A 7,020-nucleotide genomic window follows, 5' to 3' on the forward strand; every position below is an offset into this window, starting at 1 on the left:
AAGTTAACTCATTAAAGTGAAGTTTGATGGGTTAAGGAAAAAGGAAAACATATCGAGCTTAGGAATGTTTCCATATTATTATTAGGAAAAGATGTAGCTTCTTCCTATATAAAGAGTTCTCATGGAGAGATGTTCCATCAAGAGAAACACATTGAAAGGTTTAGTTTTGAGAGAGTTTCTAAATCTAATAAGAAGTGAAGTTCTTATAATCTTTGTGTTTGTGCAACTTTAATCTTTTACATATATTTCGAAAAGCCTAGGCGAATGGGTTTGTGTAATAAATACTAGGAAAGGGGAACTGAAATTGAATATGGATGAGTGATACACTAAAACTGTGTCTTTTCTGCAAGCAAACAATATTGTTGTAATATTTGAAATTCAATTTCAGAAGATCAGTTTATGCTTTATTTCTATGGGATCAATATTAAGGTAAAACAATATGAGAGTTTTGAGAATAAAGTATCGTAACAAGAAAGTAATAAGTTGATTTTAAGGTTTTCAAATTAAAGAGAATGCTAGCCTATGGTGGGTTGATCGAGTGTTAAACAAGTGTGAGCCAAACAATTATATAAGTTTGATTTAGCACTACTCTAGAACTCGAATCACTTAAGATAGATCAGCCCACTGTCGTGGTGCTTCACCTTTCAATGATCAGCCTCAATACCTAAGCTCTCGCTTAGATCAAGGCGTGATGATGAACATTAAGACCAAGACCGATGGTTCCCATAACACCCTAATATCTACTTTCACTGATTAGGGATGCAATGTTCATTCATAACAGATCTAGCAACCTATTACACGGTAATGAACAAGTTAAACCTAGGATCTAACATTAAGCGGCCAGTTTAATTCAAGCATTAAGAACAATTATGAATGAAGACAATCAATGGATTCACTTATCTATTTTTAACTCACGAAATTAACACCATAACACCGTAGACTAAGCAAGTTGACTACTCAGCCATGAAACAAGAAAACACAGGGACAATAGATGAAGAAAACATGTGTAGATAAAATAGAAGAAGGGTTTAGGGAGTTCTTCTCTATGGTGAGAGAGATAGAGTCTTCTCCCTTTACAAAATATCAAATCACAAATCTCTAAAAGCTCTAGAGTTGTTTTTCTCTGAAAAAGAAGCGTAGTATGTGTAAAAGAATAAGAAAAGATATATTTGCAGGTCTCTGACGGCCAAGGAGAAAAAGGGGGAAGCTCTTTGTAAAATCCCAAAATATTTGGAAACTTCCATAAAAATCTCTGCCGCTGGAACATGCACTCGGGGTGTTCCCCGCGATCGGGAACAACCATCAAGACTGTTTTGCGTAAAAATCACCAAATTGCACTCTTTTCTGCCTCTTTTGTTCCAGCTGGTCCATCTCCCATCCAATGCAACTCCAGACCTGTAATGACTCGAAAAAAACTAGGAAGACTCGATAAAGACTTGAAAACCAATTGAAAAACATATATACAAGATGTCTAAAACACCATATATCAACCCCCTAGACTTAGATCCTTGTTTGTCCTCAAACAATGTCAAGTATCAAGAACAAGGAGAAAGGTTTGAAAGTATGGGAACTCTCATATTCTCAGCAACCATACTTTAACCACGAATCTCTGAACCATATAAGCAGTAAAACTAGGACAACACACCCTTACCAAAACCCCACTGACTGCTGTTCAAGATCGCCTCGATACTCTACATCTCAAACCTGCAAAAGCTACACTTTCCAGACAAAGCTCATTACATTCAATTAAGAGTAGCGTGAGCTTCTCATCACATGCACTATTCAGGGTATACGGTCTAGGTGTGGAATAGGCTACTTAATGGTGGAGTTAAGAGTGTTTAGGGGCTATTATTTTTTGTAGAGGATGCAGGATATCACGCAAAACTGCAAGAGAGGGCGGATCCATTGATGTCCACAGCCTCTACTCGTTTTTGCTACCTCTGGAACGGCTGCTCCGTTTTGGATCAGCCATCTGGCTGCTCATATCATTTGCCTGCTCTCCAAGCTTTCAACTTGGTACCCACTCTTTTGCTTGACCTTCCCAGTGGTTCATGTTTCTTTGATTTCTTCCCCTTCTCCATCACCTTATTTTCATAATTTTTTTTTAAGACTGATATAGTGATGTGACGAAAGAGGTAATACGTGATGGTTCTGAGTGCCACTGGTGGTTCTGATTTCCCAACCATTCTGGTTCTCCACCCATGCTCTTGCACAGTTCTTTGGTTACGGAGCGGTTGCTCCCTTAAACTGCTTGTTCTCCTTTCTGATTAAATTTCTGAAGCAGTAACGAGTAAGAGGCTGCGTTGATCCTTTCCTCTCCGACCTTTTTGCACATGTTTGCACATATGACACTGAAAAACAAATGCATGAAGGTGGAATAAAGGCTAAGTTGCTGGGTGGGAGCTAGCTAAAGATGAGTTAGCCACTCAGGATCAACAAGATGGATAAAAAGGATAAGAAGTTATGAGTGTATTCTCGTTTCCCTGATCTAATGCCCATAATAAAAAGAATTGCAGTCAAGATTAGGTTTAAGTTAAATGGTGCTAAGTATTTCCAGTGTAACCTCGAAAAGCCGAAATCTTCTGGAGAACCAAATGAGATAATATCAGGGTGTTCCAGGTCCACATGTGTGTCTTTCGCCACTGCTAAGGTCACTGAATAAGATAACTAAAGAACGAGGTGGTCATTGATCAACACGGAATAAGGTCCTAATTCCCACAAAGTTTTGACTGACTCGATCATAAAAAATAACTCAAACTGACTCAAAAGAAAAACAAAAGAAAGAAACGAGTTAGTAAACGACGAAAACCCTCCTCCAGACTTACTTCACACCGTCTCTGGTGTGAAAATAAATCAGAAAAAGGTGAAAACAAGAATAAACATTTTTTTGGTTGAGATACTTATCTGAGTGGAGCGGACGCTCCATGTAAATTTTGGGTGTTCTATCGTCAGATGGTCGCCTGGAACAGCCCCTCTTTTCAAAGGGCAGGTTGTTCCATTGCTGCAACCTAGAATTTTTGAAGTATCTCTGAGTTTTCTCCCACCAAGCGCTTGATTTAAGTCACTAGCTTGACTTGGTGACAGGGATCAGTCGGGTTGATCATGATGGCTTGTTCCAAAACAAGCTCCACAATCAGACATGTTCAGCATCCGAACTCTGCTCAGCAACCCCTTCACAACAGCTTCTCCTTTCTCTTTCAGCTCACATGCGAGAATAACTTTAACTTTAGAGAAAGGTTTGGAGGTACCTTTGCACTTTACCTCATACTCAATGGATTTCTCATCACACATGTGAGGTATCAAAGTCATTGTAGGGTCACCATTGACCCTTTTCTTCTGAACTTTTTCTTTCACCCTTGCATTCCCACTGAGTTTCTTGGTATCACTGTGAGGATCTCCATCCAGGAATTCTTTGATCTCACTCTTATCGCCAAACTCCTTCTTTGGTACAATTTTAGGCTGTTCTCCACTGACCATTGAGATGCAGGAGGCGTATCGGATTTGTGATCTGGTTGAGGAGCCTTGTAGAAAACCATCTTGTTGATGTTGGAGAAGGAGTCTCTCTTATTAGGAATGTCAATGATTGCTCCAACTGTAGCCATAAATGACATTCCAAAGATCAAAGGCATCTCATGATCCTTCCTCATCTCAACAACTTGAAATTCGGTATGGAGCACACAGTCCCCAGCCTTGACAGGAAGATTGCGAATGGTTCCATAAGGGACTGCCATGGAAGAGTTTGCAAAAGCCAGCTTCACCTAAGAAGGCTCAACATCAACAATGCCCAGCTCGTCTACAATCGCTTTTGAGACAAGGTTCACACTAGACCCAGAATCATAAAGAGTTCCTTGAATTCCACTCCAACAATGGAACAAGGAAAAACAAACTTTCCAGGGTCATCAACCTTAGGCAGTACCCTCATCGATGGTGTCTGTGCTTCAGTAAAGAGTGCCTTGATTTTCTTCTGAGATTCTCTGCAATTTTTGAAGAACATATGCAATGGCCGAATTTCCCAAGCATGTTCAATGAGATATTTTGAGGAAGCCTTCTCACCATCTTCTTAAACCCAGCCAGCTGCTCTGCACTAATAGGATCCATCAGATGTTTAGGTGGAATTGGATAGGGAACCTTAGGAACATAGACTCGCAGTGGTGGAGTCTCAGTAGGTTCGCTAGGAGCAGTCGCTCCAGAGCTAGCAGACTGCTCTGTGTTCTCTTATGCGCCTAGAACAGTCTCAGCGAACGGCTGCTCTATTGCATTCAACGCCTTGGCCTGAACCTGCTGACCCTGCAACAGCTGTTGCATCATCATACCCAGACCCTTCAGCTCATCTGGTTGACTATTCCCCGTAGCTGGAACAGCTTGCCGATTGCTCTGCGGTTGTCGCTGGTTCTGGTTCTGAATCTGCCCGGCCGTAGCTTGCTCCATGCTGAAAACGTGCCCTTGGTTGTTTTTCAGTAGTTGATCAACCTTGGCAGTAAGCTCATCTATCTTCTGGGTGTCAGAACTGTTCCCTTTCTTAGAGCAATCACGCTCCTCGTTCTTATTGGCTGAGGTAGCAGCCATGTTCTCGATCAGCTCAAACGATCCATCAGTGGTCTGAGTCATGAAGTCTCTATTGCTGGCAGAGTTCATAACACTCTGAAATTCCCAGTCAACTCCATCATAGAAAATGCCCAGTAGGTAATCATCATCAAATCCATGGTGAGGGCATTCTCTGCGGTAGTCATTGAAGCGCTCCCATGCGTCGCAAAAAGGCTCATCAGTGAGCTGTCTAAAGGAGGTGATCTGGTTCCTCAATGCAATTGTTCTTGCCTCAGATTAAAGAGAATGCTAGCCAAGGGTGGGTTGATCGGGTGTTAAACAAGTGTGAGCCAAAAAATTATTCAAGTTTAATTTAGCACTAGTCTAGAACTCGGATCACTTAAGATAGATCAGCCCACTATCGTGGTGCTTCACCATTCAACGATCAGCCTCAATACCTAAGCTCTCGCTTGGTGATATCTTGCATATTTACATGTTTTTAATAATTCATTCTTGTATATTTTGATCATGTAGAATAGATTTAGGCATCTTTAGTATCCATTTTGAATTCATAAGTCTTTATCAGGTGTTGGTGTGTCCTATAGAGTTCTTGGAGGTGTTTTGAGACATTTCTCGTGCAAAAGGGTGAAAGATGAACATGGATGAAAGTCCTAAAGATATCTTCTGTTGCTAATATCTTGGGAGGACATAATAAATTGAGTTATCTTTCTAATGGAACTGGTTTCAAGTCATTTAAAGCTGTATTAGAGAAGTTATGATCGATTTACTAGAGGCATATCAACCCTGGTCGAACCCGGGTAGACCACTGTGGGTTCCCTTACCCGCGCGGGCGAAAAAGGCTGGACGACGGAAGCTGACGCGGGTAGCCCAGCGTGGGTTGGACGACCCGCGCGGACGACCCAGGATAACCCAGCGCGGGTTAGACGACCCGCGCGGACGACCTAGGACGACCCAGCACGGGTAGACCAGCGCGGATTGGGCGACCCGACCTCTACCCGGGTCACATTTTCAGCTGGTCGAATTTTAGTGTTTTTAAAGGGCTTTTTAGACTTTTTAATGGAAACCATTAGGTTTACCAAAGACATATAAATACTTTGTAGATCCCAAAGTTGGAATTATCTTCTTTTCTCTTGGAGAACACATAAACCTCTTTAAAGAAAATTTGGATCTTGAATCATTTTCCATCTATATTCTTTGTGTTTGTGTGATTATCTTGCTTTCTAATCATATTTAGCCTTGAATTATCCATGGTTTTGGGGTTATTCATGTCTATTAGTGAGTAGATTAATCTTGGATTCATGGGCTAGGGTGATTAGAGAAAATCTAGGGTTGTTAGTGTTATATCTACTTGTTTCCTTGCTTGTTGAGGGTTCTCAATGCTATTTTAGTCTTGATCATACTAAAATAGATCTCTAGGCATTTCCTGCCCACAAGGTGTATGATTAAATGCCTTAACCAACTCTTCAATGCTTTTAGCTTGCTTTACTAAGAGATTAGTTGCTAAAGGAATTAAGATTACTATTAGACTTGTTCTCATTGTTTGCTTTAGTAACATTCAACCTAAGAGATTAGATGCTTGAGTTGCTTTACCAAAAGAACATTCATCTAGAGATAGAGATTGTTTACTTTAGTGTCTAGGCATAAGGAAAGTGTTTGATTGATAACTTGCCACCTCTAGATTGGATCTACATCACCCAAGATCAAATGCCTAGCGCCATGAGTCCTCTTTCTTCATATTCAGAAAGAAAGATCATTACTTTATTGCATTAGCTTATTAGTTCTTAGTTCATACCATCTTTCAAACCGGATTGCACTTAGCTTAAGAATGAACTTGCATTCCCTTTGCTTTAGAATCACCTAGGATTGGTTCGACAATCTTTTATACTACAACATTTGATTAGGAGCCTTGAAAACTCCTAACATCAAATTGGCGCCGTTGCCAAGTTCTTGGTTGATTGTGACATTGGGATTTAGTCACTTCCTTGAGACTAAGTCATTTTTCTTTTATTTTGTTACTGCTTCTCCTTCTTCATCTCCCTTTGTATTTCAGGTGTATGAACTTGAAGAGCAGAGGTTCATCAAGCCTAGTTCCAAGAGTTGAAGACATAGTTTCACTTGAGAGGGGGATAGCAAGAAAGAGAAGAGAAGAAGAGCAACATGCTCACTTTCAGAGATTGGGGTTTGAAATGGAGCACAATCAGAATCAGCCTCATGATGGAGTGGCCCAAGGCGCTGCAAACCTTAGGCCACAGCATCCACAGCGCCAAGCTAGAGCCATTGGAGCCTATGATCAACCTCACATTCATGGTCATACACTGGGAATCAGAGCACTAGCTGTGGAGAACAACAACTTTGAGATCAAGTCAGGGCTGCTTAACACCATAGAGAACAACAAGTATCATGGCCTTGTTGCTGAAGACCCTTTTGCTCACTTGTACAAGTTTGATAAATATTGTGGCTTGTCCAAGACCAATG

The sequence above is a fragment of the Brassica oleracea genome, chromosome C4, assembly GCF_000695525.1.
Source record: "Brassica oleracea var. oleracea cultivar TO1000 chromosome C4, BOL, whole genome shotgun sequence".
Taxonomy (NCBI): Eukaryota; Viridiplantae; Streptophyta; class Magnoliopsida; order Brassicales; family Brassicaceae; genus Brassica; species Brassica oleracea.